General features: G+C 41.5%; 1 protein-coding gene across 2 annotated transcripts in view; it reads right to left on the minus strand.

Moving 5' to 3' along the window:
- The window catches only part of macrod2 (mono-ADP ribosylhydrolase 2), a 1,185,173-nt gene that overhangs the window by 75,593 nt on the left and 1,091,912 nt on the right, over window positions 1–17,668 (minus strand). The window lies entirely within an intron of this gene.

The raw sequence follows: 17,668 nt of genomic DNA on the forward strand, positions 1-17,668 counted from the left end.
AAGAAATTATCCTTTGCAAGTCGGATTAATCAGTTTGTTTCCCAATGTTATACAGGCGGCTGTAATTTTCAACCTTTATTTTTTGTCTGTATATTCCCATTGCCCTTATTTGAAATGTTTTATCATTTTAAATCTATTTTCACTGCTTTAAGCCTTCTCTTTCCACTTCTTTTGCCACTTTTATCCCGTATTCGCCACTTTTTCATCTTTTTTTGCCACTTTCACCCTGCTTTTTGCTAATTGCAATTTTACCTCTTTTTTTTGCCACATCCTGCCCATTGAAGTTTCTTTTTGCCATTACAAGCCACTCTTTTCCCCATTTTTGACACTGTCTGCCACTTTTTGCCCATTTTTCCTACTTTTTTTGCCCGTTTAGTCACTTTTACACTAATTTTTTTCATGTTTTTCCTGTTTTTTGACCATTTTGGCCACCTGTAACTTATTTTTTGGGAATGTCTCATCCTTTTTGCCAATTGTGCTCCCGATTTTTTCACTTTTTACCCAGTTTTTACCATTTTATGCCTACTTAGCCCTTATTTCACCCATTTTTGCCATTTTTTAACATTCTTTGCCACCTTTAACTTAATTTCAATGCCACTCTTACTGATTTTTGACACTTTTACCACTTACAATGTGACTCTTGCAAAGGCATTTTTCCACACTTTGGCTCTTTGGTTGAGCAGGGTTGAGTAGCGCTGCCTTACGGCGTGCATATTTTATTGAACAGAGTCCTAAATTCAAAACAAGAAAGAGGCTGCAGGATAAGCTGAGCAGAGCAGCATCTAGGCTCTACTCAACTTGGAAATGTCCTCAGTGTTACGGGAGGTGGGGATGGAGTTCAACATTGCAGGAGGGAGTTGGCCAATTGAAATTGCAGCCACTAGACAGGAATAACTGTGGCTTTAACAGCACTAAACATGAATGAGATGCTGCAATAGAAGTGCAGCTTTAGACAGCAGTTTCCACTTCTTTGTGTATCAGTCCTTGACGTAACATCCACTGTTCACAGAAAAATGTGAAAAAAAAGTCACATTGATTGCAATGGCTCTGCTATGACAGCCACTGTAACAAGAAATGTCCTCTTACAGATTTAAAAACTAAGGATTTCTACAGTTGGGGTGATAGGTACTCATTTAAGATATATACAACACAGGAGTAGTCATTTCCATAATTAATGAAGACATTTCAGTGCTTGAGCTCTACGTATTGTACCTTTAATTAAAAAAATGTGATGCTTTTCCCTCAAAAGTTTTTTTAAAGAAGAAACCTGTAGTCAAGGTTGCTGCATCCTCTTCTTTTCTCCAGCCTGTGAAAATGATTGAAATATGACTCTTTTGATTCAAAAAGGAAACCCTTCTCTCTTTTGCATGTCAAAAGTGTGCTGTGTCATTCCTTCACCTCCTCCTTTTTCAACATTTACCACGCTCCAAGATCTGAACAACAACCTTCACAGCCTCTCTCAGCTCCCCACCAGACGGCCTTGGGTTTGGGAGTTATTACACTAAAATGGCTGGGCACACATTCAGGAGACATTCTTTTCCAATTAAATCCGTACTGGTCGGCTCAGCGTAGCCGACTTTAAACCTCCCATTTTCTCATGTAACGAGCACTGCAGGCTTGGCCGGACAACAGCGTCTTAAAAAAATCCCTTTGATTTTCTCTCCTATCTTTACGTCTACTGTGCGAGACGGCGTGAGTGAAGTGGAGGTGTTTCTGGGTGGATGAGTTTAAGATGCTCAGTGGGAGCTGCAGAGTGAGAGGGGAGCTGTGGAGGCTTGCTCCTGGATCGTATCAGGCAGGGTTGACTGAGGCTGTGATGAAGGGATCCAGATATCCTGTCATGCCCCTTGTTTTCATGTACAGAGATTAATATAAATGTAACATAAAGTATGTGAGATTAATACGTGTGGAAAGCTGGGCATGAGAGTGAGGAATGACTGCGCTGTGGTTAACAAGCAAAAGCTGGCGTTAGCTTTGATGAAAGGCTGTTGTCATCTGTTGTGTAGAAGTGTAACCATCATCGCTCCCTGTGGATGCAGCGACAGACTTTTCTTTTGTATAACACTGAATCTAAGGGAACAGAGCATTAATCTCAGCCTGCTTGGGGGAAACAAAGGAGGGCCCGCTGATACAGAATAACAATAGCGCAAGAATGGAAACATAGGTTGTCTGAGCCTCTGCCATGTGCTAGAATGCTTTCATTAGTACTTAACCCTGCTGTCAGCACAAGCAAGGTGTAAGCAGTGAGCGATACTGTGATAGGAATTATCATTTCAAGGAGTGAAAACTGCTAAATTTTGAAAAAATCTCAGTTCTGTAGTCATTATTTAACTGAAAAATGGAGATGAGGGAAATGTCTAAGGTTTGGCCCTGACTGCATGTCACAGCCCATCCCACATATTAAAGACCCTGTAAAGTGAAATCCAAAATTTGTGTCTTAACACTCTAGATACACTATATTGCCAAAAGTATTCACTCACCCATCCAAATAATTGAAATCAGGCATTCCAATCACTTCCATGGCCACAGATCAAGCACCTAGGCATGCAGACTGTTTCTACAAACATTTGTGAAAGAATAGGTCGCTCTCAGGAGCTCAGTGAATTCCAGTGTGGTACTGTGATAGGATGCCACCTGTGCAACAAGTCCAGTTGTGAAATTTCCTCACTCCTAAATATTCCACAGTCAACTGTCAGTGGTATTGTAACAAAGTGGAAGCAATTGGGAATGACAGCAACTCAGCCACCGAGTGGTAGGCCACGTAAAACGACGGAGCAGGATCAGCAGATGCTGAGGCACAAAGTGTGCAGAGGTGGCCAACTTCTGCAGAGTCAATCGCTACAGACCTCCAAACTTCGTGTGGCCTTCAGATTAGCTCAAGAACAGTGCGTACAGAGATTCATGGAATGGGTTTCCATGGCCGAGCCATCCAAGCCATACATCACCAAGTGCAATGCAAAGCGTTGGATGCAGTGGAGTAAGGCACGCCGCCACTGGACTCTAGAGCAGTGGAAATTTGTTCTCTGGAGTGACGAATCGTGCTTCTCCATCTTGCAATTTGATGGACGAGTCTGGGTTTGGTGGTTGCCAGGAGAACGGAACTTGTCTGACTGCATTGTGCCAAGTGTAAAGTTTGGTGGAGGGGGGGGTTATGGTGTGGGCTTGTTTTTCAGGAGCTGGGCTTGGCCTTTAGTTCCAGTGAAAGGAACTCTGAGTGCTTCAGCATACCAAGAGATTTTGGACAATTCCATGCTCTCAACTTTGTGGGAACAGTTTGAGGATGACCCCTTCCTGTTCTAACATGACTGTGCACCAGTGCACAAAGCAAGGTCCACAAAGACATGGATGAGAGAGTTTGGTGTGGATGAACTTGACTGACCTGCACAGAGTCCTGACCTCAACCCGATAGAACACCTTTGGGATGAATTAGAGTGGAGACTGAGAACCAGACCTCCTCGTCCAACATCAGGGTGTGACCTCACAAATGTGCTTCTGGAAGAATGGTGAAAAATTCCCATAAACACACTCCTAAACCTTGTGGAAAGCCTTCCCAGAAGAATTGAAGCTTTTATAGCGCCAAAGGGTGGACCGACATCATCTTAAACCCTATGGATTAAGAATGGGATGTCACTTAAGTTCATATGCGAGTCAAGGCAGGTGAGCAAATACTTTTGGCAATATAATGTATTTAAGACAATGCATGTCCAGTAACTAAGATTTAGTTCAGTAGCAATCTGCTCCTCAGCAGTATGTCAATATGAGGGTGCAAAAATAAGCTTCAGGCTAGAAAGGGAGTGGTGGAGGTGAAGCTGTGCCAGCAGCAGTGTGGTTTGATCAGCAGTGGTGAGGCTGGGATCAGTCCATATTTAAATGAGAGAATGAGTTTTAACTGGCTGTGAGACAATGATTTCAATCAGATGTCAGTCAGCTGATTACATTTGAGCATATGACTTCACAAACTAATGCTGAGTTTTGTTAAAGAGAGCTAAGCTTGTAGTTTGCCCCTGCTTCATGACTTCATGCTAAGCTAAGCTAGCCAAGTGCTGGCTCAGCTTTAACAGACAGAAATGAGATTAGTATTGATCGGCTCATATAGCTCTTGAAATGATTCATTGATTTTTTTTTCATCAAATTCCTGAAAAGAAAAGTGAAAGGCCCATTCTTCAACATTTTAGTTTTGACTCCTCAGCAGATAATCCTGTGTAAAACCTCAGGTGTTTTTATGTCAGTTTATGCTTCACTCAAGATATAATGTGTTAAGAAGAGATTTAAGGGGCTCTAACCAAGATTTTACTTATTTTTTTCTTATCAAAGCAAATGTATACTTTATACCTGTGTACATTTATAAAGTGAAAGTATAAATATAAATTATACCTTTATATTGTATACAACACCAACCTGGGTGGGTCCTAGACCCCAGGTTGGGAACCAATGCCCTAGACACGCTTCGTCTCTCCTTCGGTAAGAACCCAACCATGGCCCTGCAGCAGTTGTATGTGGAAATCGCTGGTTCCAGGCAACCTCACCTCTAGGGAGAGTAGCACGGTTCTGTGTCATCTGGTGAATACCTAAAGTCTTTGAAATGACTTTGTTACTCCTTCCAGTCTTTTGCGATTCAACAGTTCTTGATCAAAGGTCTTCTGAGATCTCTTTTTTGTGATGCGTGGTTCACATGAGCAGATGCTCCCGTGAAGAGCAAACTCCAACAGTTTGAGTGTTTTTATGAGTCACAATAGCTCTACACCTGGCTCAAATCTCCTTTAATTAATTGATTGAACTTGGTTTGCTAACTCTTGACTCCAATTAGCTCTCTTTGGTGTCAATAGCCTCAGGGTTCACTCACTTTTGTGGATTTTTAATGGCTGTGTTCACTTAAAGACTTAGATGCAGATCAGATCACATTTGATGACCAATTAATGCAGAAAACAAGACGTTTTAAAGCAGGGTGTCAAACTCAATCACAGCAGGGGCCAGACACATTTTATGGTCGATACTTAACCATAAAATGTCAACCTTATTTTCACCAGGAATAAATTATGGGGGTAAAAAAGTTGGTACTTATGATAAATTATTTTGCGATTAAAAGGTGAACATGATAAGTTAAAAACTGAAAATCTGAGATAAAAGCCAAACTTATAAGTTCTAAAGGTAAAAACATGACATTTAAAATCAAAATAATGTTTTTAAAAGCTAAAGTATGAGATGGAATACTGAAACCATTAATTTTAAAAGTCAAAAACTGAGACAAAATTCAAATGTATTGTTTTTAACAGTCAAAATGTGAGGTAATTATCGAAATCATGAGTTTAAAATGTCAAAATATGAAATAAAATTAATAATCATGAGTTTTTAAGATAAAAAAATGACATAAAAGTGAAAGTTAGGAGTTGAAAAAGGTCAAAACGTGAGATAAAACTCAAAATCATGATTTTAAAAGGTCCAAAAACTGAGACAAAATTAAAATCATGATTTTAAAGGTAAAAACGATTAGATAAAAGTCAAAGTTAGGAGTTAAAAAAGGTCAAACATGAAATAAAAGTTAAAATCAGACTTTGAAGGTCAACATAGGATTAAAAACTTGAAATTAAGAATCCAAAAGGTAAAAATATGAGATAAAAAGTAAAATTTGTGAGATGTAAAGGTTAAAATATGAAATAAAAAGTCAAAACCAAAACTTTTGGTCATAACTGTGAGATGCAAAATTGAAAATATAAAGAAAACATTGATTTCTTCCATACGTTCCTGACTTTTAGTTAAATTATTTTTCCTGTTTGCTCTTTCTTATTTTTATGACTCACCAAGGATATTATAAATCATCAAGATTAAGTTTACATTTTTATACTGAAGGAAATCTGCAGACCTCATACTGGTGGGCCGGTTCTAATAAATATATAATATGATCTGGTGGGCCGGGCATAACTGCACCACAGGCCGGATTTGGCCCCCGGGCCTTGAGTTTGACACCCCTGTTTTAAAGGGTTTACATACTTTTTCTGTAAAGGATGGACAGGTTAAACCTTCTTGGCTGTACAGCCACAGAGTGAATTATAAAAGCCAAGTTGTTAACCTGAACCATGTCCATCCAATACCATACATGTTGATAAGCAGCAGGTCAGGAGGAGTATTTGTGTTCCTCCTCCATGTCTGTGTAATAAACCTGAACATGTGAAAATCACACATGATGAGCTAAACTCCTATCTACTAAAGCCGACTGAGAGCATGTGAGCCTCCATGCTGTCTGACAGTCACTTCACTAACTCACCATGCTCTCCTCATTTCCCTGGCCCTGAGAGAACGCCTGGTGAAACCAGCACAGACTTCAATTTCAGCTCTCGCAGTGATCCTGTAGCCATTTCATCTCCTCTGTCCACAAATTACATGTATGTGATAAAGCACATGCATACCTAGCTTTACTTCTTCCACAGCAGCGGGGGGCTGAGGAGGACATGCTTCTGTTTGGGCTGGGTGGTATAAATTATATAAAAAGCCATGTAAATAATGTCAATTGGAAAGTGAGTGAAACAGTTGGAGTGAAAGCAGCAGGCTGCACAGCTCTGTGGGCTGTGTTAATATTGTCAGCACTACGGCTGATTGAGGAGAAGAAGAGATGGAGCCCAGCTTGTGGGCAGCCACCCGGATCATATTAGTGGCGGAGTGTACCCAGAATCAATTTCAACATGCTTTTTACTCTCTTCAACCACAGCCGCCTGACTGCTTCCATGCTCACAAATAATATGCTGCAGGGCAAGCGTGCGGTCAGTCACGATCTATGAGCCAATTTGAATAACTAATACAATCATGTCAGATGATTAATGGCATTGATTAAGCTTTATAAGTTCATCAATTAATGACTATACCAACTTTACATCCTATTTTTCATAATAAGTCAGCCATTATTATTCGTCTGTGGTTTTATGGAGCAAATACTGACAGTCCTTTAACGCAAGGAGTACATAGTTCATTTCACTTTTTTTTTTGTTGCATGATTAACCCATGTGTGTTCTGTATGACCCTTGACCTATCCAGTTGTTTGTGAGATCAGGACGCTGTGCCGTAGTGATGTTGTTAGTAGCAAGCAAGCAGAAATGGATAAAGGACAGAGACTTATGAATGGCAAGTTCAGCTTAGAGATGAAGTTATTTGCACTACCTGTCGAGGTGAATTGAGTTACCCGGAGCTGTAGATTCTTAAATACCCTGTACCACTTGCTGGCTAACCACACCGCCCCCTCGCTAAAAGGTGAGACATGCTAGATAGTTCACAACAGAGATGCTAAGACAACTCTAGCAGCAAACTTTCAACAGTGGCTGCAAAATGGGTGTCTACAGATTGCAGGCTGGTTAATATTCACACCCAACGACTGCACTTACAAACTTTCTTAGAGAGCCATTAACCCATTTAGCGATTGCATTAGCAGTGGTTTTGTTGACAATCTGGAAAACCTTCCATAGACGGCGTTTGGGAAGGGGCAGAGCCTTTGAAAATAAAAAAAAACTTGGAGGGTGATTGGATGACTGTTCTGTCACATCTTTACGGGCCAAACAGAGCAACAAAACATGTGACACTGTAGCCCTGATCCGAGGTGCGCCCCTACCGAGTAGGCTAAACTCCGTAGAGAGCTGCATAACGTGAACCATGGCGACTGTAGACATGTCAGTACATGACTTTTGTCACTTTTGAAAAGAAAACAGTTCACTGCTGTTCTTTGTTCTTCTTTTAATGAAGAAATATCGTCAAGTTCTGATAAAAACGCGCCCGAAAGCACTGCCCCTTGACACTGATTGGTCCCATCAATTTCTAACTGGGCCCAAATGGTTCAGAGGGGAGCTTTGCAAGAGGGATTCACCAGTGAGAAAAACGAAAATGGGCAAATCCATCTGCTTTGCAAGGTAATTCCCATCTGGATCATCGGAGAAACAATGATTCATATCTCATCTGAACTGTGCCAGGGTCCACTTGAATTGCACCCGAGGCCTCCCTGGTCCCAGTGTCCGTGAGCGGTTCTTTTGCATTCGCACTGACCAAAACGAACCGGACTTTGAGCTCAAGTGCACTCGGATCTGGAGCCACCTTAGAGTGAGGAAGCTGCTGTGAGTAACCAGTAACCTTCCCAAATAAATTGCGACTGAAAGCACAAATCTAAAACCACATACACAAAAAATACATCAAAATGTAGCTAATGTTATCCTGTTTGTGTATAACCAGGAACCAAAGCAACAGAGTGTACCCTCTGGCCAGAAGACAACCAACTGTCACAAGAAAACCACCAGCTCCTTCATATACTCCGATGAAATATCTTCACCAGAAGAGAGGACACATTTAAATCACTGCCCTGCCCACATTTCTCATGCGATCAACATGAAATTAACCTGACTGCTTTGTCAAAGCTTTGTGATGCTCATGACTCAATCTGGTTGATGATAGCAGTTCTGGCCTTTGCACACTGACAGGAAAATAAGAGGATGTCTTCAGGTGAAATCAGCTCCCAGCAGTTAAACAGCAGTCACCATTAGCAGCTGTAAGAGATCATTTATATGTAAGTGCTCAATCCTTCACAGACTGACAAGCCTTTCTAAAATGTACTCAGCTGGGCCCTGGATTATATTCTTCAACTTTTACACAATGTATTCTACATCATTTGTTCCTATATTTGTTGTCCTCCGTAGATGCATCATTAGCAGTTGGGCGTCAGCCATTCACAGCGCAATTTCTTCAGAGAATACATCCTCTAGTTTATTCGTATTATCCTGTTGTAGTGAATGCTTTAACTGGATGTCATAATGGATGTCAGTTTATGTGGACAGGGTGGCTGGGGATGGAGTCAAGCTCCCTGCTTGAATTATCAGTCTGTCACTTCCTTGAGTGGTCATTTAGATAATAAAGACGGAACAATACTTCTACTTTCATCATAGACACATTCTACACAAGCATCTCTACATCTGTATATTTTTACCATCTCTGACCTTTGGGAACTGTCTAATTTATTCTTTTTTACAGGAAATAAAAAGTCATTAAATCAGCTGTTATGAGCTACAGGAACAACGGATTATCAATGGCACTACAAACACAGAGATGTTTCTTCTTGTGAGTATGAGATGCTTGTCTTTGTATTTGCATATTTCAGTATTTGTTTGAGGGGCTCCTCACAAAACATACGCTCTAAACAACTTGAAGTGCCCCTTGAGCTGCAGCTGCATAAAAAGACGTTTGTCTGCTTGTAAGAACTTCATCGTTCCTCATCAAACACTGGCTCCTCTGGTGCTTCTGTTTGAACATCAAGCACACACCTCTACAAAGACAACCTGAAGTCATTTGTTTTAATGTTTCAGCAGGCTGTCAATGCTCTAATACTCAATACTGGAAACAGTGCAGCCCCTTGTTTCATATGCATGCGTTTGTGTGTCGCTGCTGATCTGCCTGCATGCGGCTGTGCTTGAGTATTCTTGTCCAGACAGGCTATTTTTCAGTTTCCTCCTTCTGCGGAGATGTAACCATATTTTGGCTCTCTCATAGTGACAGCTTGTGGGGAATGCACATTGTAATAAAGCAATTTCCTGTATGCAAATGTCCTGTTTACACGTTCCTGCTCCAGTCATTGTCACTTGACAGATTGCTTGAATATGAGAGGAGCAGCAATAGGATGAAAAATGAGAATAGTAGCACTTCAATAAAAAATCTATTGTGCCTTTTCTCAGCCGGAGACATGCTTGAAACTGATGTCACAGGGAGGATCCTCGGTTTCACAGACCACACGTACATACAACAGAGGAAGATCAAGGCCACTATTCATAACAGCTTCATAACGGCATGCTGATGGAGGAGGTGGTGGAGAAGCTCCTGCTTGTTATAATGAGGAAGGGGAAAAAATGGCCTGCAGTTAAATGTCGAGGAATGCAAGTGCCTGACATGAAAGTACAGTGTTAGGTCAAGAACAAGGGCTGTTTTTTTGTTTAGTTTTGTCCCTTTTACTTCCAAAATCTATTCTGTTCCTTCTTCAGACAGAGTGGACATTCATGCAAAAGTGAAAGGACATTCCTCCAAGCAGTTTGAGATTTAACGTTCACATGGAAAGGATGGACATGGAGCTCAACTATCATGATGCTTTACAAATATCATCCAGAATTTAATGATATGATCTTTAAGTCAGAGTAGAGTTTTTCCCCAAAAGTTGAAAAAATCCCTCCAAGCATTCTTAAAGTGTCATGTTCCAAAGCTAAATGAACACAAGGCCAAAAGACAATGACCTTTGACCTATCGCCTTCAAAATCAGTTAATTCTAACCTCGAATGAAGGTGAATATTTGTAACCTTGCAAAGCAGATGGATTCGCCCATTTCCGTGTTTCTCACTGGTGAATCCATCTTGCAAAGCACCAATCTGAACAGTTTGGGCCTGGTTAGAAATTGACGGTACCAATCAGTGTCGAGGGCCAGTACTTTCGGGAGGCTGGTGCATTTATGGTGGAAGACTTTAGCGTGGATGCTGCTAAAGTCTAAGTTTTATCAGAACTTGACGACATTTCTTCATTTAAAGAAGAAAAAAGAACAGCAGTGAGTTGTTTTCTTTTCAAAAACGACAAAAATCACGTACTGACATGTCTACAGTCGCCACGGTTTGCGTGATGCAGTTCTCTACGGAGTTTACTCCTCAGTAGCGGCTACGAGGTCACATGTTTTGTTGCTCTGATTGGCCCGTAAAGATGTGATAGACAGATCGTTCAGCCAATCAGAGCGTTGAGCGTTTTTGACAGCAACTTAAAGACGTAGCATAAACAGGAGAGAGACATAACTTTACATAACTCAGAGAATGAGATATAAGGAATACCTAAAGAGTTAAATACAGGATGAGGAAATATACTCAGACTTTTTAGCTCTAAAGTGTCCATCATGATATTAATGTGAATGTTTCTCTGGTGGCTGACACAGAGAGCTGGCAGGGCCAGTAAATCAGACAGATGATTTCTCCACTCAGGTTGCAGCTTTTTTAAGATTTGAGAGGATCGTATTTCTCCTCAGCTCATTGAACTGACATGCCCACACCATCCTGGAGCAGATATTACTGCTTTACTTTTCATGATTTTTAAGCTTAATTATATAAACTTGGAGATGTTTTTCAGGACTGAAATTTGGCCTGGTGGTTCATAACACAGTGGCCTGTCATGCAAAAAATCTAAAATACAGATTTTCTCTTATAACTTAACAGGGACTTTAAGTCGCCTTCATAGCATACTTGGGAGGAAGCGCATTCAAAAGAAAGGGATGAACATGAGGCCTAGTTACATTGACTTTTAACCCCCATTATTGCTATTCTTTTTACATATTGCATTCACAACCATGTATTAAAAAAAGTCCAAAGCATATTTATAATATAGCATTCACAAGTAACAGGTGAAATTGAGGCCCAGTAAGTGTAATTCAGACTGGATAAATCTGTGATAAAATAAGTACATTCTTCAAAGTCTTCTGAAGATAGCTTTACAAACATGGGATGAACATGAGGTCCAATAACCTTGACCTTTGACCTTCTACCTTCATAATGCAGTTCTTTATGTCCTTAACTCAAAGTGGAATGTGTGTAAAGCTAAAAGAAAATCCTTGAAGTGTTCCTGAGAAACTGCACTCATAAGAATGGCGTGGTCAGACTGACAGATGGATGGACAACCCAAAGAGAAAATACCTCTGACCCTGGCTATAAGAGGCGCTGAGGCATAAAGATGAAGGAGAGAGGAGAAATGAGGTAATGGGCTGGTAGCATGGGAACAAGAGGAGGTGTGAGTGAGAATTAGTGAAGAATAGAGGACGTGACAGAGAGTTAACGGGAGGAGGAGGATTTTGTGGATTCCTCTGTGTGATACATTCAGTGATGCCACAAAATCTACCTGACTGTCACGCCTCTAGCAGAGAGGATGATGGGATGTTCTGAAAGCGCTCGAGCACACCTGCAGAGCTAATTCACAGCCTCTGATTCACTGCTGCCAATCTGTGCTGGTTAAATGTAAGTCTTTTCACACTACCGAGTTACGCTTTCCCCACATGGTGCAATCATACCAATCAGCGTTTCTTTCTTTGAAGCTTACTTATCAGCTCCTGTTAAAATCATTGATGTGCTGGAGCCTGGATGGAGAAATCATTTGAATTTACTTCCTTACTAGCACCAGTAATTATGTTTATTTTTGAAGTCTTCCTATCTTAAAGGTTGTTGTTTTCACAGAAAGTGTGATTAAAGCTGATGTTCAAAGATTGAAGCAGGTGTAATTGAGCATGAAGTACAAAATCCGTCACATTTCTGCCTCATTCATGTTAATGTCGCTGCGTAGGAATGTGACATGTGATGCAGCGTGGTCTTTAATGGAATCAGAATCCTCTTTAGTCTACATATGCAAACATAGGGGTGATAGAAGTCACTCTGACCCCAAAAATCAAATGATCCATTCTGATCAAGACAGGGGAGGACACTTACAGATGAGGACAAACCTTCCAACCCCCCAGAGATTCTGATACTGGTCAGATGAGACCAAACTAGAGCTCTTTGGCCACAGAGATGTTGCTTCTGTTTGTAGAAAGCAAGCGGCAACCTCCGGTCCTGAGACATTAAGTCAAGGCGGGATTGCAAAAAATTGCAATATGACGAGTGCCCACTTGAGGCTTTCAGCAGGAACAGTGGAAGTCAGGCAGACACTACCTACCTATCAACCTGAAGGCTAGCTTTAATGATAGCTTAGCTGACAGGAAGTCAAGTTCAGTGGGCGGGCTCTTGTCTGCCGTTGGGTTGATCCAAAATTCATTTGAGACAGTGATTTCAATATGGAAGCCGCTACTGATTGGCTTCAAAGGCTGTTTGAGTCCACCTATTACAACCAAATAGCTGACATCACGCAGGCTTTATCTGATTCTTTTTACAGTCTATGGCAGAAAGAAGGGAGAGGCATATAACCCAAAGAACACCATCCCTGCAGTGAAACCCAGTGGTGGGAGTATTATGCTGTGGGGATGCTTCAGTGTGTCTGGAACTGGGAATCTCTAAAAGGTGGAAAAAAATCATGAAAAATGAAAGCAGCAATACTGGGTCTGGGTCCTTGCTTTGTCCTCCAACACAAAAATGACTTAAAATGTACGTGGCTCCTGGTGACAAACTACCTCCAGAAGACCAAAGTGAACCTTAGTGACTGGTCTGCACAAAATCCAGGCTTGAATCCCATTTAATAAACCTGTTAGATGAACTCTAGTCCAAGGTCCATGCCAGAAGACCATCAAATCTAGAAGAGGCTGGCCAAAGAATAATGGGCGGGGATTCCTTTTACCACAAGCTACATCCAAGCTAACTGCTACACTGCTAACTTCCTGTATACTAACCACGCCCATAGCTTCTGGTTTGGTCTCCTGGTCTTTACACCTGGCACAAATGTTTCAGCTTTGCAAGATGAATCAGCCTGATGACAGACATGGCATCTGGCCAATCCATGTGCTTTTAAGGTCAAGAGCTAAATTTTTATGGAGTCGGTACTGATGCAAAACTCCAGAATGCATTTTAACATTTCATGAGCATGCTGATTGATTCTGGGCTTCAAATGCTGGAGTTTTGTGCTCTAAAATGCCTTTTTGTGATTATATTTTGTCTGTGTTCTTAACTCTTTAAGCGCCAAAGTCGCAAAATTGCGACCAGCAACATCGCTGAATTAAACAGACTATAGCTGCAAATATGGGGCCTAATGCTGTCACTACTTTACCCCAGGAGATGGAGGACATGAGTAACTTCAATCTGAGCAGCATTTGTGGGCGTGTTTCTATTCAAAGTTATGGAGTATATAGAGTTGGAAAGACGCATGCCCGGTCGAGGAGACGAGGAAGTGGTATAAGTGGTTGTAGTCGGAGCGTAACAGAGAGAAAGAGAGCGAATTGTAGCGAGAATACTCACAATGCGGGGAGGTCTGTTCATCGATGACGAAGTACTTTGTCTGGCTGACTCAGACACCGAAGAGGAATATTTACCCTCTGATGATGACGTTCAGTCATCTGGTGAGACCAAAACTGACGGTGCATCTGTGAGCAGTGACAGCGAGTCCGTGTGCCATGACAGTCCACAAGCAGCACATACCGAAGCCAATGCTTTGCCTCAACGTGGCCGGGGTGGGAGTAATTGGCGAATGCCAAGGAGGGGACGTGGTGGGGGTAGCAGGGGTGGTCAAAACACCACGAATAGTGACGGAGGGAGTGGCAGATGTGGTAGAAGCCATGGGAGAAAACGCACAGCCAATAGCAGTGGAGGCAGCAGTGGTGTTCGTGGTTGATGTCAGAATATGCAAATTAGATGAGTGAATTTACTCCTTTCACAAACTTTGGGTCATACTAAAGATTTTTCTCATTTACAGTATGCCTCTATCTCCAATCACTTTCAAGCTACAGCCTTTTGAAATCTTGATATCACAATTGAATATTTTCTTGAAAAAACTGTGTCGCCAAAAAGGTTAATGTCTGCTTGCTCAAGTTTCCTACGCTCAAGCTCAAACCATTCTCCTCTTAGTCATGTTGCATCTCTTTGCAAGTGCATGACATTTTTTCTGTGCATGCTCAAAAATATCGCTGTCTGAGTATGAAACTCTCTATGCATGCATGCAGACTCAGTGAGCAACTAATAGTCTGAGAGCAAAAACATAAATGGAGAAAGTTTTGCACAAGAGGTCATTTTGAGCACAAAGGCAGGTTATAATTAAAGGTTTGAAGAGAAAGCTGAGCCAAAAATCAATCAGTCAATGCACTCTTGAGTTTTGCAACAATACTGACTCCACACAAGTTTAGCCACCAGGCCACAGGCCCCCTATGACTAAGTAATCTGTTGTGCACATGCTACTATCGCTGTGGACTCTGCTGTCACCATGTGATCTCACAATGTCCTTGAGAACTCGTATTTCTGTGATCTCTAATCTGCAGCTACTTAGTGCTGCACCTCAGAAATATATCCATTCAGAGAGGGCTGGATCAGCCTGGTTGGATCAAACACCAAAAGAACTCTTCAGAAAGGACAACATGCAATGGTAAAGGAAGACATTTCTGCTAACTATTGGCTACACCACAAGTATGACATCACTCCTGAAATAGTATTCTAAGTGTTTGGTAAGATTAGTTCTGAGATTGCATTATCAAAAAAACAATATTTTTGTAAGGAGTTATCTTCTGACTAGTTTATAAAAGTTCCTGCTCTCCCTTTGTGACATGCACACAGTCTGTTGTTTCGTCTGCTCTCTGCTCTGAGTCATGGTGAGATACGGGGCATTTATCCACTGACAGCTCTTGTAAATGGTGAGAGTGATAACTGGAGAACAACAGCTCCAGATTCTCATCTCAGAGCACTAATATGATGAGACGGGTGCTGGGTGCACGGGGGCAGGCGATATAATTAAGGTCTCTCCCCAGAATGTAATCTTTGAAGGAAGAGGCTGGGCGGGGAGCGGGACGGATGACGGGATGACGGGATGACGGGAGCTCAGGGGGAACAAAACACTCTCGGTCTGGGAGCGACGAGATGGAGGCCTGAGAGCCGGTATTCCGCTGGGGAGGAGGGGGAGGGAAAAACTGAGGTAAAAGGGAGGTAATGCTAGGCTGCTGGAGCCAGCCAGCCTCTCTCGGCTCCCCAGCTATTAAACTCAATCCTCCGTGGAGCCCCCATCAGAGCTGGTGACTGCTCCTGGGCCCCGAAAGAAGATGATGGCGTGAAAGAGGGGAGGGAATTGAAAGAGGGACAGAAAGGAGAGTGGGAGTCCAAGATAATGGATGTTTGTTTATTTCACATTCAAAATGGAGGAGCAGTTACCAGGGAGAGACAGTGGCTGTTATGCATCCTCAGATTTTGTACTTCTTTGGAGGGACATTCACCACTTAGTGCCATTTTAACAGTCAATCAAATCTGACATTAAACTCTCATCAGGATATCAACAATTATGTAAAATATCACCAGGATGCTTCACTTAGAACTCCTCTAATCCTACTGAGACAACCCAGAGAGAAGCTGTCACTTGTTTTACCAACTGTTTGCATAAATTCTCACCATTAATCTCCCAAATGGCCGAGCGGGTGCAGTGAATTTGTTAACATTTGAAGGTGTCACCGAAGCCCGACAGGTCCTAAAACTACAGCGTAGGGAGAACATATCTTTGGCTGCAGATGTTCCCTGTGATGCAAAAGGAAGCAAAGTCGCCTCCCTCCTTACAGACTGTCAAATAGGTACAAGATAGTATCACATATTACATAAAATATTCAAAGAAAGCCTTTAAACACAGCATATTTTTATTTCATAAGGCCTGTAGCTCATTTTGGTAGCCTACAACTCCTACGAGATGAAAGTCATGATACAGGAAAGGGCTATGAATAATTTTTCACAGCTAATGTTATGGAAGACCTAAGAGGGCACACATCCATGTACAACTGAAATTCCAAAAAAGTTGGGACGCTGTGTAAAATGTAAATGAAAGAATGCAATAGTTTGCATATCTCATGAACCCATTTTTATGCACAGTAGAGATTAACAACATATCAGATAATGAGACTGAGACATTTTCTTATTCAACAAAAAATATTAGGTCCTTTTGAAGCAAAAACCCAGTTTGAAAAAAGTAGGGATGGGGCAACAAAAGGATGGAAAAGAAATGAAAAACATGTGAAGAAGTATTTTGCAACTACTTAGGTTAACTGGCAACAGGCCAGAAACATGACAGGGTATAAAAGGAGCATTTTAGAGAGGCAGAGTCTCCCAGAAGTAAAGAGTCCCTGCTTTCTACAGCTGAGAGGCAGAAGAGATACAGCTGCATTGTTTTTGACAGATTTTCCACCAGTAGAGAAATATCACAGATTTAGAATGTCCGACAAAAACTACATCACATTTTAGTCTAGTTTTATTCATCTTGAGGAAAACTGAACTTACTTTTTGTTAGTTTTGGTCATCAAACGTCTATTTTTGTTGGTCTTAGTCTATTTTTGTCATGGAAAAAAAGGTTGCCAACAAACATTGTTAGTCATAGTTTTAGTTGACAAAATTAACACTGCCAACCTGTGAGTCTAAAACTTGAGACACAATTTAAGAAAAATGATCCCCAGTCAACACTGTATTATGAATCTGTACTGGAAATCACTGCATGGGCTCAGGGTCACTCCCAGAAATCTGCCGTGCTATCCACAAATGCAAGTTAAAGCTGTATCATGCAAAGAAGAAGCCATATCTGAACACAAATGCTGTCTTCTTTGGGCCAAAGCTAATTCAAAATTGGCTGAGGCCAAACGGAAAACTGTTCTGTGGTCAGAAGAATCAAAAATTGAAATCCCTTTTGGAAACCATGGACACTGTGTCCTGCAGACTAGAGAAAAGAGGACCCATCCAGATAGTAATAGCACACTGTTCAAAATCTGCATCTCCGATGGTATGGGGTTGCATTAGTGCCTATGGTGTCGGCAGATTAACCATCTGGAAAGGAACTATCAGTGCTGAAAAGTATGGAGAAGTTTTAGATCAACTTATGTTCCCATCTAGACAACGTCTCTTTCAGGAAAGGCCTTGACTATTTCAGGAAGACAATGCTAAACCACAACCATCACAACAGCATGGCTTCACAGTGAAAGAGTCCAAAAAAAAACATTTGAGGCATCATGAAAAGAAAAATATGGCAAAGAAAATGCAGGACT

Source organism: Cheilinus undulatus, linkage group 6 (genome assembly GCF_018320785.1).
Source record: "Cheilinus undulatus linkage group 6, ASM1832078v1, whole genome shotgun sequence".
NCBI lineage: Eukaryota > Metazoa > Chordata > Actinopteri > Labriformes > Labridae > Cheilinus > Cheilinus undulatus.